The sequence below is a fragment of the Eleutherodactylus coqui genome, unplaced genomic scaffold (genome assembly GCF_035609145.1).
Source record: "Eleutherodactylus coqui strain aEleCoq1 unplaced genomic scaffold, aEleCoq1.hap1 HAP1_SCAFFOLD_33, whole genome shotgun sequence".
NCBI lineage: Eukaryota > Metazoa > Chordata > Amphibia > Anura > Eleutherodactylidae > Eleutherodactylus > Eleutherodactylus coqui.
The window spans coordinates 655274-682064 of NW_027102239.1; the positions used below are offsets into that span (position 1 = coordinate 655274).

General features: G+C 44.1%; 1 protein-coding gene across 3 annotated transcripts in view; it reads left to right on the forward strand.

Annotated features, from left to right (window-relative positions):
- The window catches only part of BAHD1 (bromo adjacent homology domain containing 1), a 303231-nt gene that overhangs the window by 129211 nt on the left and 147229 nt on the right, over positions 1-26791 (forward strand). For 2 of the 3 annotated variants that reach the window (XM_066588827.1, XM_066588826.1), the window contains exon 1: positions 10957-11121. The exons of the other annotated variant lie outside the window; for it this stretch is intronic. The gene's annotated coding sequence lies outside the window, so the exon portion shown is untranslated. Of the gene's footprint in view, positions 1-10956; positions 11122-26791 lie in introns of those variants that run through there. 3 annotated transcript variants of the gene reach the window in all.

Below are 26791 nucleotides of genomic sequence, written 5' to 3' on the forward strand. Positions count from 1 at the left end.
TGACATAGTCCCTTTAATAACTAAACCCTTTTTAATGACTTTCAGCTAGGTAAACAGCTATTACGTTTATGTTTTTATGCTATAAATGAGATTTTTGTGTGATTTAGTTAGGGCTTTAGTTGTTACCATTATTATATACACCATATTTGCTTTGTTAGAATTATTGGGCTTTGAAGAGAATGTATCAATGTAATTTCTTTATTATACTGTCTGCACATGATTATGTGGCCTTCCATCTTAAGGACACAGCCTATTTTGTTCTTAAGGATGGAAATATTTTTGGGGAATTTTTATCTCCACATTTCAAAAGCCGTAATTCGTCGACATAGCCATATGGCTTTTTTGATCACTTTAATTGTGTTTTCTGGGAGGTGAAATGAACAAGATAAGCATTTTAGCTTTGTTTTTTAGGGTTTTTTTTTAATAGTTTTTTCCATGCAAAGTAAATAGTGTGTTCGATTTATTGTACAGGTTGTTAAGTATACAGCATTACCAAACATGTTTTTTTCAATTTATTTTTATTCATCGATTTCAATTTGAGCTGTGCCTGCAATTACAAGCACCGGCCACTAACAGGGAGGACTAGATAGACATTGTCTTCATTCGGCCCTACAAACTATGTTACTATGTATGTTGAATATATTGTATGTTGAAACCATTGCTGCAAAACTGGGTCTGAAGTCCTCAAAATTAATACAACCAAAAGTAATTGAAAAGAATGATAAAAGTAAATTAAAGGGGATTTCATGCTATGCTGGTTGCTAGTGGTAAAGTTTAGGCTTTACTGCTAGCGGCTAGTGTGACATGGCTGTGCCGTGGACTGTGACATGACTATGGAGGTTCGCAACTAGCCTCTTGAAATCATAGACATGTCACGGTCCGTGGGCCGCTAGAAATCCTCTGCTAGGGTCGATTTTGGCCTCTGGGCCATACATTGTGTAGGCCTGCATTAAATTAATGTTGGTTTAACCTGCTGATTCTTGCAGGATCAGACAACCATCTAATGTGTATGGGGTCCTCCAAATTCTCCTCTGACTGCAGATGTTGGGGAAGAGAAGGATTGGTCACAGTTGGATTTCAAAATGTCCATCCTTTTGGTCTCACGGATGATAGCATCTAACAGCAGCTTATCTCCCCTCTCACCACTGATAACACATGCACTCTTATGTATGAGGGGATAACTTTCTGACAGCTATCAAACATATATGGTCAGTTGAAGAAAAGAGTTTTGTCTTAAATGGTCACTCTGTTACATAGAGAATGAAATGGTCTTAAATGGTTACTAGTTACATAGAGAATGAAAAAAAATCATCAGAGTGTCTCTTTAAGAAGTTTTGGAGGTGTGGCATGGAAAATAAGGGGAGGCTCCAGAGAGCTAGGCATGACTGTAGTTCCCAAAGACTGTAGACGGCTACATCTGGTCTACAATCTACTGAAGATTCTGAACAAACGCTGCATTAATACTCATAATTAGAGATGAGCGAACGCGTTCGTCCGAGCTTGATATTCGTGCGAATATTAGGGTGTTCGGGATGTTCGTTATTCGTAACGAACACCATGCGGTGTTCTGGTTAATTTAACTTTCTTCCCTGAGACGTTAGCGCTTTTTTTTGGCCAATATAAAGACAGGGAAGGCATTACAACTTCCCCCTGCAACGTTTAAGCCCTATACCACCCCCCTGCTGTGAGTGGCTGGGGAGATAAGGTGTCACCCGAGTATTGAAATCTGCCCCTCCCGCGGCTCGCTATGGATGCATTCTGACATGAGTTTAGGGAAAGCGCTATCGTGTTGGAGCTGCTATAGGGAGAGTGTTAGGAGTATTTTAGGTGTCAAGAACCCCAACGGTCCTTCTTAGGGCCATAAATCTTCTCTATATGCGCTCAATGGGGCCGGCGGCAGCAGCGCCGACCCCATTGAGAACATATAGAAGAGAAATCCTTCTTCTCTGGCACAGCTGTAACAGCTGTAGCAGAGAAGAACGATGTTTGCCCATTGAATTCAATGGAGCCAGCAATACAGCATGTTCCACTGAATGCAATGGGCTGCCGGCGATCGCAGGATGAATGGTCGGAAAGGGGTTAAATATATAACCCCTTTCCTGCAATTCATCCAGAAATGTGTTACACTAAAAATATATACCGGCGTATAAGGCGACGGGGCGTATAAGACGACCCCCCAACTGTCACCTTATACGCCGGTAATACAGTGGAGCAAAGAATAAAAATCATTACTCAATTTTTCAGATGATCTGCGGCGCTCCTGCAGGCTGTCGCTCCTTCCTGGTTCCCGGCAGACTATTCCTTTCTCCACGAAAGGCTTTAAATCCCTGCCTCCAGAAACACATGTGCCTTCAGCCAATCACAGCCAATGACAATGATGTCATTGAATGGCTGTGATTGGCTGTGTTTCTGGAGGCGGGGATTTCAAGCCAATCACAGCCATTCAATGACATCATTGTCATTGGCTGTGATTGGCTGTGTTTCTGGAGGCGGGGATTTCAAGCCTTTCGTGCAGAAAGGAATACTCTGCCGTGGATTAGGAGGGAGCGACAGCCTGCAGGAGCGCCGCAGATCATCTGAAAAAGTGAGTAATGCTTTTTATTCTTTGCTCCACTGTATTACCGGCGTATAAGGTGACAGTTGGGGGGTCGTCTTATACGCCCCGTCGCCTTATACGCCGGTATATATTTTTAGTGTAACACATTTCTGGATGAATTGCAGGAAAGGGGTTATATATTTAACCCCTTTCCGACCATTCATCCTGCGATCGCGGGCAGCCCATTGCATTCAGTGGAACCTGTTGTTTTGCTGGCTCCATTGAATTCAATGGGCAAACATCGTTCTTCTCTGCTACAGCTGTTACAGCTGTGGCAGAGGAGAACGATCTTTATGCTGACAGTGGGGGGGGGGGGGGGCACTCTTGCCGCTATTGTGGCTTAATAGTGGGACCTGTGAACTTGAGATGCAGCCCACCATGTAGCCCCTCCCCTGCCCTATCCGTCACTGTGTCATTCCCATCACTTTCCTGAATTGCCCAGATTTTCACACATGAAAACCTTAGCGAGCATCGGCGAAATACAAAAATGTTCTGGTCGCCCATTGACTTCAATGGGGTTCGTTGTTCGAAACGAACCCTCGAGCATCACGGGAAGTTCGTTCCGAATAACGAACACCCGAACATTTTGGTGTTCGCTCATCTCTACTCATAATGTTATTAGAAAATTGTTATTTAATCAATTTTATTATATTTTAGGAACATTTTCCCCACAATAGAAGTTGTCATTCATCAAAATCCCTGTTGCATGTTTTACAATAAAAGATGTCAGTAAAATGTCCCTTTCTGTTTTAGATACTGAATTGATACATCCGTCTCTTGTCATTATAAATGACAATTATGGTAAAAATCTATAACTAGAGAAACAAAAGCTACTCAATAAACAGCTCATATTCAGACAAAAAATTCACACTTTCCGAGGTGTTGATTAGTTCACCAAAAATCAGGAACAGTCTTGGGGAGTATCCCTGAGAACTGTGTCTATAGAATAACACATCTGAAGTAACCCATTTAAAAAGTGCACTTATCAGTGGATAACACATAGGTGCAAGCTACGCATCTGTGTGTTCATCACATGACCATGGAACAGATTGTTAGGGTGGTTTCACACGGGCGATAAAATCTCACACGATGCGAGAGTCAGTAAAAATGCGGAATTATGAAACCAATGATTTTTACTGCATTTCTTATCCTAGTTTATTGACTTTTTGTTTTTAATCAACCATGTTTCCATATGGAGCCTCCTTTTTATCGCATCGCAATGCATGAACTTGCATTTTTCATATGATGTGATGTGTTTTTAACATTAGAAAGTCCTATTGACTTTTTTCGCTAAAAAATTGCCAGAAAATTGCATGTGGCAGCGATGTTTTCATGAGAAAAAGCAGCGCTGACAGTCAAAAATCCTGGAAACAAAAATGCGATTTTGTTGTGATTTTCACACCGCGATAACGTGATCGCCCATGTGAAATCAGCCTTAACCAATAGAACTAAAGAGAACTTGTCACCTGCTTAAAGTACCATAAACTGACCCATGGTGCTATTAGGCTAGGTGATAGGGAGTTGGGCGAGATATTTTTCATATTCACCCTCTTCCTGGTTCTCATGGTGCCCGCCTGTGAAATCTGAACACTGACTGAAAAACTGACTCCTTACAGAGTCCTCTGCACTCTCCTATAGAAGTCTATGGGAGAACGCATGCACATGGACTTCCCAGAAGTGGGTGAGTATGAAAAGTACCCCACCCGGTTCCCTGCCAATTGTTCTAACAGCACCATAAGTTACTTTATGGTAACTTTATAGGTTCCCCTTTAGGGCGAGCACCCACTGGCGTTTGCCTTTTCCGCGGGAAAAAAACGCAGCGTTTTCGCCGCGTTTCCCGCGATTTTTCCGCGCGTTTTTTGCGGCGTTTTCGCGGCTTTTCCATTAATTTCCATGGAGAAAAATAAGGACACATATGCAACTGACAGTTCCTATGTTAAAAACGCAAACGCAACGCAAAAAAAACGCCAGTGGACAGGAACACATGTTATCTCTATGCCTGTGCAGGAAAAACGCAAAACGCAGGTAAAAAAACGCCAGTGGGTGCTCGCCCTTAAACAATAAAGGGGCCTACTGAATGACAGACAGCAATAAGAGATAGAGGAAGTGATATAGAAAGTATGTAGGAAACTTTTAAACTTTCCATTATACAAAGAATAAGATTATTTGCTGAAACTGGAATATCCCTTTAAGCTTCCTATATACATTAGTATGTGCAGTGCACTGCATGACGTTGGCAGTTCTTGAATTTATAGTGGATGTGTGCATTGTGTTGACTGAAGCTTGATTGTGTCTTTAGATTAGCGTTATGGTTGAAATTGTGAGGCTGGATGGAATATATTTGTTACTGAAATAGATAAGAGAAAATCTGCACGTGTAAGGGCTTTGTAGAGCACATGCTGCTATCTAGGAAGCTGTCTTCATGACGCTTGTTGACATATGTATGGTGTTTGTCCGGGAGACTCAAAGAACAAGCGTTCTAATTGTTATTGGAGTGTTGATGGTTTTGCTTAATGATACATCAGCTGATCACATTCTTTTCATACTGTATACGACCAAGTAAACGAACACTGCAGGATTTCTGGACAAATTCAGCTTTTGCTATGAAACTGCAACTCACAGCAGCAGCTGTTGGCCTCACACTCAGCATAGGCCTGCATTGTGCCTGTGTTTCTTCCTATTGTCAGACAGCATAAAGCAGGAGACACTGGCAATCTGGAGACATTGTAGCTGTCACTTATAGGTCACTATGTCTGGCATTTGTATGGGCACTGGATTGTTTTGTCACTCTGGTTGATACTTATGAGGATAGTGTCAAACCTGGGGCACTTTCCATCACTTATGGCCACTGTGGTTGTCTTTATTACTGTTGCTTGTTCTTTTACATCGATACACTGTGAATATATTATATAAAAAAACATGGAATATCTGCAACTCTGTAACAAAGATATCCCATCAGACTTGCTGGTGATCAGCTGATCACCGCAGATCCTCTGATTCAAGTGGATGCTTGTGCAGGTTCTCCAGAGTGGGAGTTGCTTCTTTCAGTGTCTGTCTGCTTTGGTAATAGGGGTCCCCTAACTAAAGACCCCCACTATGGGATCCATAAACCTTCACTCCTTGCATTGACTCACTTGCACGCTCACATCACCTGTAGATCATAAAACACCCCCAGAATCTGCCCATTTCTTAATGTGAAAATAGCCCAAATTATTATTGTTGCCCTGATCCACTCTCCTATTGATTACTGTAACTCATTACTAATTGACCTTGCCTTCACTAAACTTTACCCTCCATAACATATCCTGAATGTAGCAATCAGGCTCATTATTCTGTTGAACAGCTACACTGATGCCTCCACCCTGTGCCAGTCACTGCATTGGGTGCCAGTTTATGGTACTGGTGTATCTTGACTCCACCAAAAAAATAGGTGGAGATCTGGGATTGTGTTGTGGGAGGTATAGGGTACGCCCACAGCTGCTGATTGGCTGGGCTGGTAATACCCTCCTGTCTCATCTTCAAGCGGCTTCCTAGCTGGCCTCCCTAAAATGGGCCTGGCTGTAATTGTGTTGCCGCCGGCCTCCCTGCAATATGGCATGTCGTCCCCACACCCCAGGCGGCCTCGCTCTCTGTTTTAGCGCAGTTGCCGGAGAGGAGACTGACAGCGGGTGGCAGCCGGGAGCACAGAGCACCAGGGGAGAGTGAGCGAGCACGGGCGCCTGGAAAGGAGACTAACAGCGGCGGCTGGGAAGGACACTGACATCGAGACCAGAAGCACAAAGGGGAAGACAGTACAGGGGGAGAGTGAGGGATTGCGGCTCCGTCACATGACATAGCGCAGGGGACACAGTGACAGCAAGGCCGTGAGTGGAGGAGGGCAGGGGGCGGGGAGGTGTGTGGGGGGGGGGGGGTGAAGGAGAGGAGTGATAGCAGAGATGCGAGCGGGAACGCCAGGGCAGAGGGAGCCGATAGACAGCAAACGGCAGCTGACAGTCACAACGGCCCAGGGAGCACAGGCAGCAGGTTTGGCATGGGAGACTGACAGCAGCAGCGGGGTGATGCAGGGTCGGCATAGCAGATGGGAGGTGAGACACTGATATTAGCATCTTTGGCAGGGGAGATGGGAGCACTATTGTGGGCATCAACAAGCCCTCCCCTACAACTCAACCAGGCCAACACATGTCTCCACGCATTCTTCCGGTGGAGACAATATACACCAGTACCCCTGTTTATTATAACACACAATATAAACTATCACTCTCATCCATAAATCTCTCTACAGTGCTGCAGCCCTCTATATCCTCTCCTTCATCTTTATCTACCACCTGTCCCTTGCTTTTTATTCTTCTACATGAGTCAACTATTGTCTAAAAAATTGTTCAAACAAGTGATTTTGACCAACTGAGCGAGAAATCGCTCATTTGTCAGTAGTCACTTTGATTCTGCTAATGAACAGAAGCAACTAGAGACTTCTTTCTAAGTATAAACAGGCAGTTGTTCATCTATGAACAACTGCCTGTTCACAGTGAATAGAGGCAGGCAGCTGAAAGAGAACTCCAGCGCACTCCACCTCCATTCGTTGAATGCTTCTGTGTGAAAGTTCTTAAGCGCCCAACAGTCAGCATTTACACTATTCTGCTTCATAATCTGAGCCTCCCACTCTCGTGTCCAAGGCTTTTTTTGAGCTGCACCAGTCCTCTGGAATGTGCTACCCAAGACATTCGGAGCAGTTCCTAACATTTATGATTTTAAGAATGACCTGACACATCTTTTTAGGCAGGCCTGCCATATTTCATAAATTCACTGCAGCAGGGCCATTTTTGTATGAACTATTAGTTTGTTACTCTGTAAAGTCTCATTTTGTTTGTTCCTATACCCTCTGATTTCTAAAGTGCTGCACAATATGTTGGCGCTATATATAAAGATTATTAGAATGATTATGCCATAATAGGACATATGGAATGGGACAACACACCTTTAAATGCAAAGCTTGACAAAAGAGGAGTGCTCCACAAGACTTCACAATTCCAGGTTATAGTATATCTAATTAATTGAAATCCACAAAATTTAAGAAAATACATAGACACGTTTCAGAGCAGAAAGCCCCCTCCTCAATAATGACATATACATTAGAGAGAACAAATTTATATTCTCAGAAAAGGTAGGTTATTCCTCCCTAATTATGTAAAATAGCATGATGAATACTCTTTAGATATTGTTGCAGCCTCTGTACATGTTGTGCTCTGAGTACAACATCACAAGGGGAGCAGACTGAGTACTCATTCCATTTGTCCTTTGTGGGGATTACTACTCAAGGAAGCACTATGCCTTGTTTTTTAGGTTAACTCCTTTAAAGGGGTATTCCGGTTGTAGCAAGTTATTTCCTATCCACAGGATGAGGATAAACAGATGACCGGTGGAGGTCCAACTACTATGACCCCCACCAATCCCGAGAGCACCTAAAATTGCCAAATGCTTGAACTTGGAAATCTTCGGAGGTTTCATTAAAATGAATAGAGCAGCAGTGCGCTTGCCCGACCTATGCTCCATTCATTCAGGGATGGAGCGGCTGCCTGTTCTCAGAATAGATGGGGATCCCAGTGGTTGGACCCACATGATCAAATAGTTATATTGTGGATAGGGAATAACTTGCTACAGCCAGATTCATAACGGGACAAGTCACTTTTAAATCTCTTATGACACCTCTTTCACTTTTGAGTATTGGAGTTCACGCATCTTATTTGTGTCTAATAACAGGAGTTTGTTATGTGAGAGCGGCACCCATGTAGGATAGATTTGGGGTAGATTCTGTGTAGTAGTTGTCTCAATCACATTTTGTGTTTTGGTGGCTGTAGTAAAATGTTACATTGTGTGAGGTGGACTTTTACAGTTCACACAATGTGATGGAAAGCAGTATAGGTTTTATCATGGGGAGATATGATTTTCTATGGGGGTTACTCACAGTTTTGCTTTGCGTTTTAGTGTCTTGAAGATGCATTTCACGGAAATTATGCAATTATTGCTTCAAGGGATAAACTAAGATTTTCTTTATGAAACATAAAAAAGGTTACATAGAATAATACTGTGAGGGATAACTGAATCATTACTGTGTCGGATGTGTGAATTTACCCTAGGGACTGGAACAGATTTCTTAAAACATGGCCACTGATCATGAAAAAAAAACTGTGGAATGTGGGGGAATGCCTTTGTTATAGGGCGTAAGTGCAGGAAAGAAAGGAAGGACAAACTGGCAACATGTTTCACTACCGGATTGGAACCTTCCTGAGGTTAGGTTCACATTAATGTTTTTCCAACTGATCCAGTTTTATTAAAAAGGGAAGTCAGACAATGGAAAGCATCTATAAAGCTTTCCGCAAGTGTTGGTGCTCTTCAGCGAATGTGGATCAGTGGTTTGCACTGTTGCCTTGCAATGCTGGGGGGGGGGTCTAGATTTAAATCTGAAGGGCAAAAGCAATTAAAAAAAACCTCATACAGCCATCGTCAGACTTAAACCTACAACTCCAGCACTGCAAGGTAACAGTGCTAAGGATAGAGCCACCATCCTTGTTCTTCCTTTTCTGGTGGAGGAGGAGAACAAGAAACATAAAGAGACCATACAGAGTCTATGCAGATGTTGTCTTTGGTCAATTTTCAATCTAGGACCCAAGCACAGAAAGGCAACTGTGGTAATAACTAAGCCACTATGCTTTTTTCTTTCTTCTTCTCCTTCTTCATCCTCTTCCAGAAGAGGAACGTGAAAGCAAAGAGGTGAAGGGGGAGGAGAAAAAGATTGTCCTCTCCTACAGAGAAGGAAGAAGCTTGATGGCTCGGTGGCAAGCACTGTTGCCTTATAACACATGACTATGGACAACATTTGGATGGAGGTTGTATGTTCTCATTGTGTTTACTCTTCTCAAGCATGGTAGCTCAGTCATTAGTACTCCTGCCTTGCAGTGCTGAAGTTGTAGGTTCAAGCCTAACCAAGAATGATGACTGTATGGAGTTTTTCAAATTAGATGCTGCTCTTGATGAGATTTGAACCAAGGTCCCCCAACATTAGCAAGGCAACAGCACTAACGACTAAGATGCATTAATTGACGAGGCAACGCCACTGAACATGATAAACGATTCTCTTCAATTTCCATCTGCCTCTCATTAGAGTGAAATAAAAAAAGGATCCATCTGTATTCTGAACCTGGATACAAAAGCTCAGCAGTCGGCACTTTTGATCCAGTGTAAAAAAAAAAGTTGGAGACAGAAGATAAAGAGAAACGGATTAAAACAGTAAACCTTCCACTTCGATACGTTTCTGTGGGCTATAAAGGTTTTCTTTCCACTTCGCTGTACCCAAAGCAAAACGGAAATCAAAACGCTATCGTGAAAAGGCCCTCGGGTCAGTTTCAAAACAGCTGCAGCAAGTGACGTCACGTGATCGCTCACAGTGACAAAACTCAACAAGCTTCATACAGTGAAATGCTACTATAAAATAAAAACAAACAAATACAAATATTTTAAAAACACCTATTTGCATATGCAAATTCTTAACCCATATATAAAAAAATCTTTTAACAACTTCTTAAATTATTTGCTTGTTGTTGTTTGCTTTTGTTTGTGTTTTGCCACTTGGTCACGGTGAGCGCTCATGTGGCCCGAGGACGCCACGTGCTGCGGCTGGTTTAAAACGCGCTTCAGTAAAGCATCATCCCATCCCTTCCTGTACCCCCAATCTTCTGCAGCGCCATGACCTCCCTTTCTTTAGCGGATGGGGGTGGCAGCGACTTTTTGTTTTACATTTTAGAGTATTGTTCCGCCGGTGCACCTGCTTCAGGTGAGAGCAGCGGAGTCACATGATGCGCCCCTTGTTATAGGGCGGCATGATATGGCATTGTATGGCAGTATAGATGCTGTGGGCACTGATAGACTGGCACTTTCTGCTCAGTCTTGGTGACTGTCATTATGGGCAGCTGGAGTTTTCAGGTAGCCGCTACATCACTCTTATGACATCCCGTCCCTGCGACATTAGTGATAACTGTCGGATAAGGTGTCCTAGGTGGTGACATGAAGGACGCCCTGCTCAGAGGGTAGCAGCGTGTACTAGAGCGTGTACTAGCGCGCTCGCCCGTGCTCATCTCTTGAGTGTGTGAGGCATAGCCGCAGCCCTGCTTATTATTGGAGCGTTACTCCCCTCCTATTGGCCCTTCGCGGCGGTCAGTCAATCATTGGCTTCGGGCATCTTTTCTCCTCTCTCATTGGTCAGTTGAGCCAGTCCCGTTCTTCACTCATTGGACGACAGGGTGAAACGAGCTCTAACCTTTGATTGGTCAGAAATTCTCGAAGCTCAACCATTGGCCGCAGGGGGCGTAGCAGGAAGACACAGTCAGTGCGAGCTGCGGCGTAGCGGATACCGGAGGCTGGGAACCCTCCCTCCGCTGTCACCCGGAGCCCCTCCCACCATCAGCCCAGCTCGTCACCGCAGACACCCGCCCCCTCCGGAGCTGCGCCGTGTGGAGTCCCCTGGGTGACAGGTAACGAGTGACAGTGGCGTGGGCGGGAATGCGGTGACAACACGAGGGACCCGGAGACGGGAGGCGGCACTGAGGGATGGTGGGACTCCAGATGGGTGGCAGCAGGGGCAGGTGTCACTCCCGGGGCGGTGAGGATGGTGGGACGTGTGTGATGTGCGTCATGTACCTGCTCTAATGGCATCACATGGACATCGGGGAAAAGTTGAGTGGTGACATTACATAATGATGGTCGTGGTGGTGCAGGAGGTGATGGCCACTTACTGTACACCGATGGTGGTTGGCAGGTGTGAGCTGGCATCAGCATCCGGTGCCCACAGCTGCCTGGCATTGATGAACCCATGGTGCCATGTTCAGGCTTTGCATCATAAAGGGCAGTTTTCTTCTGTTTCTATAGCGCCGTGAACCTCGCAGAGCGCTGCGGGAAAATTTTGGAAATACGGAAGTCACCGTGCGTAGGAGCTTACAGTCTAAGGGCACAACGTGCCATCCGCACTTAGATGGTGTCCGCGGGGTGATATTTGAGACTACGAGGATGTCTGGAACAAGTTTTTCTTAAAGGGATTGTCTATTTTTGAGAACTTGTTCCCATGACGACCGACGGAAGATTGTTTTAACTTTTTAGGTTGTTTTCTTTTTAAGTTTCATTTTTATTTCTTATTGATGTGTAACTAAAAAAAAGTGAAGTTGGCGCCAGGAAAGGTCCATGCAGGGGGTAGTAGATTTGGTGGAGGGGGCGGCGGGGGGCTTTATTAACAGTTCTAGAGGTGGCGTTACTGGTGTTGTTTCATTGCGATTGGATAAATGGCCAAGTTAGCATTGGCCTGGCGAAGGGGAGCTGCTTGGGCATTTGCTGATGCCAGCAAATCATAGAAAAAAGAGATATAGTCAAGAAAAATCACAGAGAGCGGCCATACTTACGATATACTAATTCAACATAGAAGGGCAGGTATAGACACTGTGCAAAGTACTGATGAACAACCATCCACATACTTACCTTATACTGAGGGGGGCGGCTGCTTAGTAATATACATGTACATAGATAAGGCATATAAAGGGTGCAGGAGCAAATGATATGTGTGGCGCACCATGCAGGCTTGCAACCTATCAATGATGCCACATTTGGTTGCCCTGCACTCCAGAAGCGCACCAAAGTGGCACGGCCACCCTGAGCTCCCCCAGCACTTAAAGCCATGTATTCTTTAACTATGTGCAAGTATGGTACCAAGCAGCCACCTGGGTCGGTAGGTGAGTGGTTGTTCATCAGTACTTTTCACTACTTTGCCCATCTGAATGCTGAGTGATGTGCTGCTCTTACTTGCTCTTCTATTTTGCATTAGGCTGGGTTCACACGGGGCGTATTCCCGCCGGAAATCCCGCGGTTTGACCGCAGCAAAAACCGCGAGATTTCCGCCGGGAGAACCGCCGCGGAAAAAGCCGTGGCGGCTTTGAAGCGACCCGGCTGCTCCCATAGAGGAGAGTGCGACCGCGACTAAAGTAAATAATAAATAGACATGCTGCATCTTTTGAAACCGCGGCTGCCGCAGCCACGGTTTTGGCCGGACTTACCGCAGCTGATTGGCCGTGAAATTCCGCGCGGCAAAACTGCGGCAAATCTGCCCTGTGTGAACCCAGCCTTAGTAAATCGTAAGTATGGCCGCTCTCTGTGATTTTTTTTTTTTTTTTTTTTTTTTTTTTTTTTATGCTGATGCCAGCTGTTGATGTGAAATGTTTCTCTATTCAATAATGTGGACTCGCACCAACTAAATGTAGCCTTCCCTATTGCTGTACCCTCTCAGGGAATCAGAGGTACACCCAAGGCAGGTGACACCTGGTTATGCTTCTGGTTGAGATGTTCTAGTGAGAGGTGGCACCTGTCAAAAGTAGAATGAAGGAGGGAAGACATCATTATAGAAGTATATATATTATAAAAGGTTTAGGCTGCCATCACACCGGCGTTAGGGTCAGTTCGGGGTTTCCGTCTCTCTGCTCTGTTTCTAAAGGAAAGAAATTGATATAAAATGGAAAAAAAATGATCTGTTTTGTTTTCCCATTAATTTCAGTGGGGTTTCAAAAAGCAAAAAAAACTGCGGAAAGGCTTCAGTTTGCTTCCGTTCTGTCACGTGTCCATTTTTTTCAATAGAAAAATAATGCTACAGACTGCGCTATTTATCCAAAAAACCCTGAAACGTGACAGAACGGAAGCGAACTGAGCCTCTCTGCTGTTTTTTTTTGTTTTTAAAACCCCGTTGAATTCAATGAGGAAATAAAACGCATCCGTTTTATTTTATTTTCCTTTAACAATGGAGCAGATAGACGAAAACCGTGAACTGACCCCAACGCCGGTGTGAGAGCAGCCTTAGAAATGATTAATGTCGTTACACATGACTCTTGTCCTAACATCTCAGGTGGGGGCTAAACAGGATTAGGGACTGTTCACACCACGGTTTTATTGTATGTTAAGTGGATACAATAAATCTATGTGAAAAAAGTATGCGATTTTTTTTAAAGCATATTTCGCTTTTTTTTTCTCTAAGCTTATACAGAGTGGGCCACAGAAAAATAGCCATACATCGCACTCTTATGAAGGCTGTCTGAAAGAAAATCTGTGTTGCCCATAGCAATAAAAGCTGCGCTGTGATCGGTTGTTAGGTCTTCTATTGCTGAGGTACAATGAAAGCTGTGCTTGGTTGCTATGGGCAACAAAGACAGATTTTCCTATATCCAGCCCTCATAAGAGTGTGGTGCCGGACTACTTTTTGGTATTTCGTTAAAGGGAGCTGCGCCTGCAATCCAAACTGCGCTACGGTCAGCGCCTTCTGCTTCTTGTGTTGACTCTGGGAATCAGCTGGCCGCCAGATATCTGAGTGATGGGAGCCATGTCAGGCCTCAAAAGCAAAAAAAAAAAACAGTAGCGCAATACCCCTTTAAAGAAAATATATATTTTTCACTCTGAAGTCTTTCTTTTCACTAGAGTTTTGTCGTTGAATACTTTGTTCTATTCTTTTTAGGCAGTTGAAAACAACAAATATATGTATTAAACGAATAAAAGCATACGGCTTTACGCTTCCCATTGACTAATTTAAAAGGAAGTATACAGCGTACATACGTTTTTTTGTCTGGCAGAAAAATGTGGTATGTTACGCTTTTATATCCCGCAAAAAGACATAAAGGCAGTAAAATGTAGTCAGAAATATGCATTTTTCAACTACAAATGACTAATTACAGTCGATGGGGACTTTTTTTACGTATACGTTTTTGTATTAAAACATATCCGCTTGATGGACGGCTAAAATGTGATGCAAACAGCGCAAAAGCAGCCGCCGGACGCCCTGATAACACGTAGTTCAGGGAGCAGTAGACGGGTTTATATCCAAGCTGTTCCTCACTGGTAGACAGTGGGAAATAGTCCTCCAGTCACCATGGAGATAAGCATCCATGGAAGTATATGGCACAGGTCACATTATACTGTCCTTTACCTTATGTATATTGTGCTGGTATATGTCATATCATGTTATTTCTTACTCCCCCGCTGTATATACTGCTGGTTGCTGTGAGCGCACCTTCGGGACACTTTTTTGCATGTAATTTTAATATTGGAGCAGTTCTTTGGCCGCAGGACAAGTGGCGCCAATCGTTCCGCTGCTGCAGATCATTGACGGGCGAACTAAGTAACATATTGTCCCGTTGATATGTAAGGTTGTGTCTGTGACGTATCCTAGCTGATGGTTTCCCTCCTGCTGCGAGGACTATAGCAGAGCAGTGGCAGATGACCCCCATCCCATCTTGTGTAGCATTATATAGATATATTCTATTACCTTGGCTGTGGATAGAGGTCCATAGGGTTCAATTATTTCTTTTTTACTGTCACTGTATCTGCTCTGTTGATTCCTGGATCTCCGTGCTCATCTTAAGATATGGGGTTTTCTTAATAAATATAGTACAATATTCTCCTTGTCAATTAAATCCATATAGAACTGCTTCTAAAATAGTTTTCGTATGAAGCCCTGTGAGAGATACTTGAAAATAGAAGCAATGCTGTAATGTGCATGCAGGATCACAACTACGCCTGCCTAGCTTCCTATGAGAGAGGCTGTACAAATCGGTGGTCTCTAACCTGTGGCTCTCTAGTTGTTGTACAGTGCAACGTGCACTATGTTCTGGCAGCTGGGATGCTGGGAATTGTAGTGTTGTAACACCTGGAGAGCCTGGGGTTGGAGACCACTGCATAAATAAATGATGTCAAATGTGCAAAATGATTGCCATGTGATGGGAATGTTTATAAATTTTGCTATTGCCAAGTTGATGAGAACCTTCATGGGTATCGCCATTGTCATGTGATGGGAAGATTTATGGGTATCGCCATTGTCATGTGATGGGAAGATTGATGGGTATGGCCATCGTCATGTGATGGGAAGATTGATGGGTATCGCCATTGTCATGTGATGGGAAGATTCATGGGTATCGCCATTGTCATGTGATGGGAAGATTTATGGGTATCGCCATTGTCATGTGATGGGAACCTTCATGGGTATCACCATTGACATGTGATGGGAACCTTCATGGGTATCGCCATTGCCATGTGATGGGAACCTTCATGGGTATCGTCCTTACATATGATGGGAAAAATCATGGGTATCACCATTGCCATGTGATGGAAACCTTCATGGGTATCGCCATTACATATGATGGGAAAATTCATGGGCATTGCCATTGCCATGTGATGGGAACCTTCATGGGTATTGCCATTGTTATGTGATGGAAACCTTCATGGGTATCACCATTGCCATGTGAGGGGAATCTTCATGGGTAATGCCATTGCGTATTATGGGAAACTTCATGGGTATCGCCACTGCCATGTGATGGGAATCTTCATGGATATTGCCATTACCATGTGTTGAGAATACTAATTGGTTTCGCCATTACCAGGGGTGATAAGAACCTTAATAAGTTTCATCATTGCATTTGAGGGGAACCTTTTTGGGTATTTGCATTGTCATGTGATGGGAACCTTCATAGGTACCGTCATTGCCATGTACTGGAAACCTTCCTGAGTATCGCCACTACCATGTGATGGGAATCTTCATGAGTTTTGCGATTACCATGTGATGGGCACCTTCATGGATATTGCCATAACAATGTGATGGGAACTTTCATGGGTATTGCCATTGGTGATGGAAACCAATTTGGGTATTGCTGTTGCATATGATGGAAACATTTTATGTGTGTCGCCACTGAACATGACAGGAGCCTTCACGGGTATCGCCATTGAACATGATAAGAACCTTCACGGGTATCGCCACTGAACATGATAGGAACCTTCACGGGTATCGCCATTGCACATGTGATGGGAACCTTAATGGGTCTCATCATTGCATTTGAGGTGGACCTTCTTGGGTATCTGTATTGTCATGTGATGAGGACCTTCATGGGTACTGCCATCGTCATGAACTGGAAACCTTCATTGGTTTTGCCATTGCCATGTCATGAAAACCTTCATGGGTATCGCCATTACAAAGGATGAGAACCTTCTTTGGTATCTGTATTGCATATGATGAGAGCCTTCTTGGGTTTGTTATTGCCATTTTATGAGAACCTTCACGGGTATCAACATTGCATATTATAGAAACCTTGGGTATCACCATTGCTATGTGATGGGAATCTTTATAAGTATTGCCATGTGATAAGAACTTTCATGGGTATTGGCATTGCATATGATGGGAACCTTTTTCGATATTGGCATTGCCATGTGATTGGAACCTTCATGGGTTTTGCCTTTGCATATAATGGGAACTCTTTTGGATATTGGTATTGCCATGTGATGGGAACCTTCATGGTTATCGCTAGAGATGAGCGAACGTACTCGTTCGAGCTTGATACTCGTTCGAGTATTAGCGTGTTCGAGATGCTCGTTACTTGTGACGAGTACCACGCGATGTTCGAGTTACTTTCACTTTCATCTCTGAGACGTTAGCGCGCTTTTCTGGCCAATAGAAAGACAGGGAAGGCATTACAACTTCCCCCTGCGACGTTCAAGCCCTATACCACCCCCCTGCACTGAGTGGCTGGCAAGATCAGGTGTCACCCGAGTATATAAATCGGCCCCTCCCGCGGCTCGCCACAGATGCATTCTGACATAGAGGAGGGAAAGTGCTGTTGGTGCCGGAGCTGCTATAGGGAGAGTGTTAGGAGTATTTTAGGCTTGAAGAACCCCAACGGTTCTTCTTAGGGCCACATCTAACCGTGTGCAGTAGTGTGGAGGCTGCTTTTTGCAGTGTTGCACATTTTTTTTTTTTGTATATCGGCCGTGCAGAGCATTGCGCCCTGCAGTAATTATACATAGTGCAGGGACAGAAGACATATATTGTGAGGCAGGGACAGAAGACATATATTGTGAGGCAGGGACAGAAGACATATATTTATTGAATATAGGCAGTGGGCCTTTCCAAAAACATTTTGGAAAAAAATCTATTTGGGCTGCCTGTGACTGTCCTCAGTGTACTGGGTCTGTGCTGGGTGTAGTTGTCCTCCTAATTCATACGCAGCCAGCTGTGCGTTCGGTAAGCGAAGTGAGCCTCCAACCACAGGCCAATAAGCGGCACATTTAATTACAGCGTTCTGTTTCTGCACTACTGGTAATACACCATGCTGAGGGGTAGGGTAGGCCTATAGGACATGGACGTGGGCGAGGACGCGGAGGCCCAAGTCAGGGTGTGGGCACAGGCCGAGCCAGTGCGGTGGCCAGGGGTAGAGGCAGGGCCATACCGAATAATCCACCAACTGTTTCCCAAAGCGCCCCCTCGCGCCATGCCACCCTGCAGAGGTCAAGGTGCTCTACGGTGTGGCAGTTTTTCACAGAGACGCCTGACGACCGACGAACAGTGGTGTGCAACCTTTGTCGCGCCAAGATCAGCTGGGGAGCCACCACCACCAGCATGCGCAGGCATATGATGGCCAAGCACCCCACAAGGTGGGGCGAAGGCTGTTCACCGCCTCCGGTTTGCACCACTGCCTCTCCCCCTGTGCCCCAACCTGCCACTGAGATCCAACCCCCCTCTGAGGACACAGGCACTACCGTCTCCTGGCCTGCACCCACACCCTCACCTCCGCTGTCCTCGGCCCCATCCAGCAATGTCTCTCAGCACAGCGTCCAGCCGTCGCTAGCGCCACTGTTTGAGCGCAAGTACGCCGCCATGCACCCGCACGCTCAAGCGTTAAACGTGCACATTGCCAAATTGATCAGCCTGGAGATGCTGCTGTATAGGCTTGTGGAAACGGAGGCTTTCAAAAGCATGATGGCGGCGGCCCTGCGCTACTCGGTTCCCAGTTGCCAGTACTTTTCCCGATGTGCCGTCCCAGCCCTGCACGACCACGTCTCCCGCAACATTGTACGCGCCCTCACCAACGCGGTTACTGCCAAGGTCCACTTAACAACGGACACGTGGACAAGCACAGGCGGGTAGGGCCACTATATCTCCCTGACGGCACATTGGGTGAATTTAGTGGAGGCTGGGACAGAGTCAGAGCCTGGGACCGCTCACGTCCTACCCACCCCCAGAATTGCGGGCCCCAGCTCGGTGCTGGTATCTGCGGCGGTGTATGCTTCCTCCACTAAAGCACCCTCCTCCTCCTCCAACGCAACCTCTGTCTCGCAATCAAGATGTGTCGGCAGCAGCAGCACGTCGCCAGCAGTCGGTGTCGCGCGGCGTGGCAGCACAGCGGTGGGCAAGCGTCAGCAGGCCGTGCTGAAACTACTCAGCTTAGGAGAGAAGAGGCACACGGCCCACGAACTGCTGCAGGGTCTGACAGAGCAGACCGACCGCTGGCTTGCGCCGCTGAGCCTCCAACCGGGCATGGTCGTGTGTGACAACGGCTGTAACCTGGTGGCGGCTCTGCAGCTCGGCAGCCTCACGCATGTGCCATGCCTGGCCCACGTCTTTAATTTGGTGGTTCAACGCTTTCTGAAAAGCTACCCACGCTTGTCAGACCTGCTCGGAAAGGTGCGCCGGGTCAGCGCACATTTCCGCAACTCCAAGATGGACTCTGCCACCCTGCGGACCCTGCAACATCGGTTTAATCTGCCAGTGCACCGACTGCTGTGCGACGTGCCCACACGGTGGAACTCTACGCTCCACATGTTGGCCAGGCTCTATGAGCAGCGTAGAGCTATAGTGGAATACCAACTCCAACATGGGCGGCGTAGTGGGAGTCAGCCTCCTCCATTCTTTACAGAAGAGTGGGCCTGGTTGGCAGACATCTGCCAGGTCCTTGGAAACTTTGAGGAGTCTACCCAGATGGTGAGCGGGGATGCTGCAATCATTAGCGTCACCATTCCTCTGCTATGCCTCTTGAGAAGTTCCCTGCAAAGCATAAAGGCAGACGCTTTGCACTCGGAAACGGAGGCGGGGGAAGACAGTATGTCGCTGGATAGTCAGAGCACCCTCATGTCTATATCTCAGCGCGTTGAGGAGGAGGAGGAGGAGGAGGAGGAGGAGGGGGAAGAGACAGCTTGGCCCACTGCTGAGGGTACCCATGCTGCTTGCCTGTCATCCTTTCAGCGTATATGGCCTGAGGAGGAGGAGGATCCTGAAAGTGATCTTCCTAGTGAGGACAGCCATGTATTGCGTACAGGTACCCTGGCACACATGGCTGACTTCATGTTAGGATGCCTTTGTCGTGACCCTCGCGTTACACGCATTCTGGCCACTACGGATTACTGGGTGTACACACTGCTCGACCCACGGTATAAGGAGAACCTTTCCACTCTCATTCCCGAAGAGGAAAGGGGTTCGAGAATGATGCTATACCACAGGGCGCTGGTGGACAAACTGATGGTAAACTTCCCATCCGACAGCGCTAGTGGCAGAAGGCGCAGTTTCGTGGGCCAGGTAGCAGGGGAGGCGCAGAGATCAGGCAGCATGTACAGCGCAGGCGGGGGAACATTCTCCAAGGCCTTTGCCAGCTTTATGGCTTCCCAGCAACACTGTGTCACCGCTCCCCAGTCAAGGCTGAGTCGGCGGGAGCACTGTAAAAGGATGGTGAGGGAGTACGTAGCCGATCGCACGACCGTCTTCGGTGACGCCTCTGCCCCCTACAACTACTGGGTGTCGAAGCTGGACACGTGGCCTGAACTCGCGCTGTATGCCCTGGAGGTGCTTGCTTGTCCTGCGGCTAGCGTCTTGTCAGAGAGGGTGTTTAGTGCGGCTGCGGGAATCATCACGGATAAGCGTACCCGCCTGTCAACCAACAGTGCCGACAGGCTTATACTCATCAAGATGAACAAAGCCTGGATTTCCCCAGACTTCTCTTCTTCACCAGCGGACAGCAGCGATACCTAAGCAATACGTAGGCTGCACCCGCGAATGGAAGCATTGTTCTCTATCACCATCAAAAACGTGGACCTTTTAGCTTCATCAATCTGTGTATAATATTCCTCCTCCTCCTCCTGCTCCTCCTCCTGAAACCTCACGTAATCACGCTGAACGGGCAATTTTTCTTAGGCCCACAAGGCTCAGTCATATAATTTTTGTAAACAATTTTTATACATTTCAATGCTCATTAAAGCGTTGAAACTTGCACCTGAACCAATTTTTATTTTAACTGGGCTGCCTCCAGGCCTAGTTACCAATTAAGCCACATTAACCAATTGACCAATTTTTTGGGGCCCTCGCCTACAGTGTAATCCAATTAATTTTTTGCCCACCTGCATTACAGCTGACGTTACATCAGCTGTGCTGGGCACTGCAATGGGATATATTTATGTACCGCCGGTGGGTTCCAGGGAGCCACCCATGCTGTCGGTCCACACGGAGTTGTAACTACATGTGTAAGCTTCTAAAGAACCCCAGTCTGACTGGGGCATGCAGTGTGGGCCGAAGCCCACCTGCATTAAACATGACATTACCTCAGCTGTGATGGGCAATGCTATGGGATATATTTATGTGCCGCCGGTGGCTTCCTGGCACCCACCCATGCTGTCGGTCCATAGGGATTTCACAATAGGGAGTTGTACCTGCCTGTGTCTATGAATTAAAAAGCCCGGTCAGGTTGGGGCATGCAGTGTGGGCCGAAGCCCACCTGCATTTAATCAGACGTTACCTCAGCTGTGATGGGCACTGCAATGGGATACATTAATGTACAGCCGGTGGGTTCCAGGGAGCCACCCATGCTGTGGGTGCACACGGAGTTCCCATTGCGGAGTTGTACCTGCCTGTGACTATTTATAAAAAACCGCGGTCTGACTGGGGCATGCAGACCCTTTGACTGAATGAATAGTGTGTGGCACATAGGTACCCCATTGCTATGCCCACGTGTGCAGCTCCTGATGGCGGTGGCACAGGATTCTATTTCTCATTGCTTCTGTACAGCATTGTGGGCTATCGCCCCGCCCCTTTTAAAGAGGGTCGCTGCCTAGCCGTGCCAACCTTCTGCAGTGTGTGCCTGCGGTTCCTCCTCATGGCAGACGCACTTATAAATAGACATGAGTGTGGCGTGGCATGAGGGCAGCTGAAGGCTGCGCAGGGACACTTTGGTGTGTGCTGTGGACACTGGGTCGTGCGGGGGGGGGAGGGGTTGGGCAGCATGTAACCCAGGAGAAGTGGCAGCGGAGTGTCATGCAGGCAGTGATTGTGCTTTGTTGGAGGTAGTGTGGTGCTTAGCTAAGGTATGCATTGCTAATGAGGGCTTTTCAGAAGTAAAAGTTGTTGGGGGGGGGGGGCACTCTTGCCGCTATTGTGGCTTAATAGTGGGACCTGGGAACTTGCGATGCAGCCCAACATGTAGCCCCTCGCCTGCCCTATCCGTTGCTGTGTCGTTCCCATCACTTTCTTGAATTGCCCCGATTTTCACAAATGGAAACCTTAGCGAGCATCGGCGATATACAAAAATGCTCGGGTCGCCCATTGACTTCAATGGGGTTCGTTACTCGAAACGAACCCTCGAGCATCGCGATAATTTCGTCCCGAGTAACGAGCACCCGAGCATTTTGGTGCTCGCTCATCTCTAGTTATCGCCATTCCATATGATGGGAACCTTTTTCAATATTGGCATTGCGATGTGATGGGAACCTTCATGGGTATCGCCATTGCCATGTGATGGGAATGTTCATGGACTTCACCATTGACAGCGGTGATGACAACCTTCATGGGTATTGCCATTGCATATGATGGGAACTTTTTTGATATTGGCATTCCCTTGTGGTGGAAACCTTCATGGGTATCGCCATTGCATATGACGGGAACCTTTTTGCGATATTGGCGGTGCCATTTGATGGAAACCTTCATGGGTATTTCCATTGCAAACAATGGGAACCTTTTTGGATATTGGCATTGCCATGTGATGGAAACATTTATGGGTATCGCCTTTGCTATGTGATGAGAATGTTCATGGACTTCACCATTGCCAGGGGTAAGGACAGTCTTCATGAGTATCGCCATTGCATATAATGGGGACCTTTTTCGATATAGGCATTTCCTTGTGATGGGACCTTCATGGGTATCGCCATTGCATATGATGGAACCTTTTTCAATACTGGCATTGCCATGTGATGGGAACCTTCATAGATAACACCATTGCCATGTGATGGGAATGTTCATGGACTTCACCATTGCCAGGGGTGATGACAACCTTTATGGGTATCGGCACTGCATATGATGGGAACCTTTTTCAATATTGCATTGCCATAGGATTGGAACCTTCATGGGTATCGGCACTGCATATGATGGGAACTTTATTCGATATTGGCATTCCCTTTTGATGGGAACCTTTATGAGTATCTCCATTGCATATGATGGGAACCTTTTTTCATATTGGCATTGCCATGTGATGGGAATCTTCATGGGTATCTTCTTAGTGATGGTCATGTGGTGATCACACAGGTTTGTTACAGTGCAGTGTTTTTACATCGTCTGATGATGTCAGTGTTGATTTGACAGGGTAAAAACCTGTAGGAACACCCACTTGTAAATGTATTCATACATTTCCAGGAAGAATAACAGAGGCAAAATGTAGAGTTCTAAGAAATAGAGCCTTCATAACTGTTATTCAATAGCGAATGCCAGTATTTACTAAAACAATAAGATCTGGGTAATACTGATGCCGCTGTCCACATGATAATTACTACTGTACAGAAGCTGCTATACATATTAGCAATTATCTCAGCAATCCGACCGTAATAACAAAAAACCTTTAGATTTTCTGTTTTTTATGTGATGTTATAATATCTGGACTGTTCGATGAGCAGCACGTGATAAGTTGATGGGAGCCATATTGATCCCACCGGTTGTTGATTTTGTGTCATTGATCTTTATGTACACAATTGCTACGTATGTTCTGCAAATAATCATTTTGCCAGCATGATATTTAGTTATTACTGAATGATCCAAGCAATATCCGATTGTGTATGTGCTTCACTCAGCGCTCCACTGTTATCATTATGTGTAAAGGCTGTACGGCCAGCAGATGAATGTATTATGGCAAGGCTGTCTCCTGAGACCTGGAATGCTGCGCTATTCTGTCCTGTTAAGTGCTAAAGTACATAACGGAAAGCAGAGAAACTCCATTACAGGGAACCTGTCATCACCTGTTCTGCATTATCTATCTATCTATCTATCTATCTATCTATCTATCTATCTATCTATCTATCGCATAGCTATCTATCTCATATCTATCTATCTCATATCTATCTATCTCTGTCATATCTGTCTCTCTATGTCATATCTATGTCATATCTGTCTGTCATATCTATGTCATATCTGTCTATCTATGTCATATCTATGTCATATCTATCTACCTCATATCTATCTATCTATCTATGTCATATCTATCTATCTTTCATATCTATCTATATATCTGTCATATCTATCTTTCTATCTATCTATGTCATATCTATCTATGTCATATCTATCTACCTCATATCTATCTATCCATCTATCTATGTCATATCTGTCATATCTATCTATCTTTGATATCTATCTATATATCTGTCATATCTATCTATCTATCTCTGTCATATCTGTCTCTGTCATATCTATCTCTGTCATATCTATCTATCTCTGTCATATCTATCTATCTCTGTCATATCTATCTATCTCTGTCATATCTATCTATCTATCTCTGTCATATCTATCTATCTATCTATCTCTGTCATATCTATCCCTGTCATATCTATCTCATATCTATCTATCTCATATCTATCTGTCATGTCATGTCATGTCATATCTATCTATCTATCTATCTATCTATCTGTCAATGTCATATCTATCTATATCATATCTATGTCATGTCATATGTATGTATCTATTTTTCTATGTCATATCTATCTATCTCATATCTATCTATCTCATATCTATTTATCTATCTATCTATCTCATATCTATCTATGTCATGTCCTATCTATCTATCTATGTCATATCTATCTCACATCTATCTATCTGTCATGTCATATCTATATATCTATGTTATGTCATATCTATCTATCTATGTCATTTCTATCTATCTATCTATCTATCTATGTCATAACTATCTATCTATCTCTATCTATCTCTCTATCTCATATCTATCTATATCTCTCTATCTCATGTCTGTCTATGTCATATCTATCTCTCTTTCTATGTCATGTCATATCTATCTATGTCATATCTATCTATCTATGTCATATCTATCTATGTCATGTCATGTCATATCTATCTATCTAATATCTATCTATGTCATATCTATCTATCTATGTCATATCTATCTATCTCTGTCATATCTATCTATCTCTGTCATATCTATCTATCTCTGTCATATCTATCTATCTCTGTCATATCTATCTATCTATCTCTGTCATATCTATCTATCTATGTCATGTCATATCTATCTATGTCATTTCTATCTATCTATCTATCTATCTATCTATGTCATTTCTATCTATCTATCTCTGTCATTTCTATCTATCTATCTCTGTCATTTCTATCTATCTATCTCTGTCATTTCTATCTATCTATCTCTGTCATTTCTATCTATCTATCTCTGTCATATCTGTCTATCTCTGTCATGTCATATCTATCTATCTATGTCATATCTATCTATCTCACATCTATCTATCTTTGTCATGTCATATCTATCTATCTATGTCATATCTATCTATCTCACATCTATCTATCTCTGTCATGTCATATCTATCTATCTATGTCATATCTATCTATCTCACATCTATCTATCTATGTCATGTCATATCTATCTATCTCATATCTATCTATCTATGTCATTTCTATCTATCTATGTCATTTCTATCTATGTATCTCTGTCATATCTATCTATCTATGTCATTTCTCTCTATATTCTATCTATCTATATCATATCTATCTATCTATATCATATCTATCCATCTATATCATATCTATCTATTTCTGTCATATCTGTCTATCTCTGTCATATCTGTCTATCTCTGTCATATCTATCTATCTGTCTGTCTGTCTGTCATGTCATATCTAACTATCTATGTCATGTCATATCTAACTATCTATGTCATGTCATATCTAACTATCTGTCATATCTATCTATCCATCTGTCATATCTATCTATCCATCTATCTATGTCATGTCTGTCTCTCTATCTATCTTTTTATGTCATGTCATATCTATCTATCTATCTATCTATCTCTCTATCTCATATCTATCTATATCTATCTATCTCATGTCTGTCTATCTATGTCATATCTATCTCTCTTTCTATGTCATGTCATATCTATCTATGTCATATCTATCTATCTATGTCATATCTATCTATGTCATGTCATGTCATATCTATCTATCTAATATCTATCTATGTCTATCTATCTATCTATCTCTGTCATATCTACCTCTGTCATATCTGTCTCTCTATGTCATATCTGTCTCTCTATGTCATATCTATGTCATATCTGTCTATCTATGTCATGTCATATCTGTCTATCTATGTCATATCTATCTACCTCATATCTATCTATCTATCCATCTATCTATGTCATATCTGTCATATCTATCTATCTTTCATATCTATCTATATATCTGTCATATCTATCTATCTCCTATCTATCTATGTCATATCTATCTATATCATATCTATCTATCTATATCATATCTATCTATCTATATCATATCTATCTATCTATCTATATCATATCTATCTATCTATCTATCTATCTCTGTCATATCTGTCTATCTCTGTCATATCTGTCTATCTCTGTCATATCTATCTATCTATCTGTCTGTCATGTCATATCTAACTATCTATGTCATGTCATATCTAACTATCTATGTCATGTCCTATCTAACTATCTATGTCATGTCATATCTAACTATCTATGTCATGTCATATCTAACTATCTATGTCATGTCATATCTAACTATCTATGTCATGTCATATCTAACTATCTATGTCATGTCATATCTAACTATCTATGTCATGTCATATCTAACTATCTATGTCATGTCATATCTAACTATCTATGTCATGTCATATCTAACCATCTATCTAGCTCCTATCTCATATCTGTCTATCTATGTCATGTCTGTCTATCTATGTCATATCTATCTCTCTATCTATCTTTTTATGTCATGTCATATCTATGTCATATCTATCTATCTATGTCATGTCATATCTATCTATCTATCTCTATCTATCTCTCTATCTCATATCTATCTATATCTAT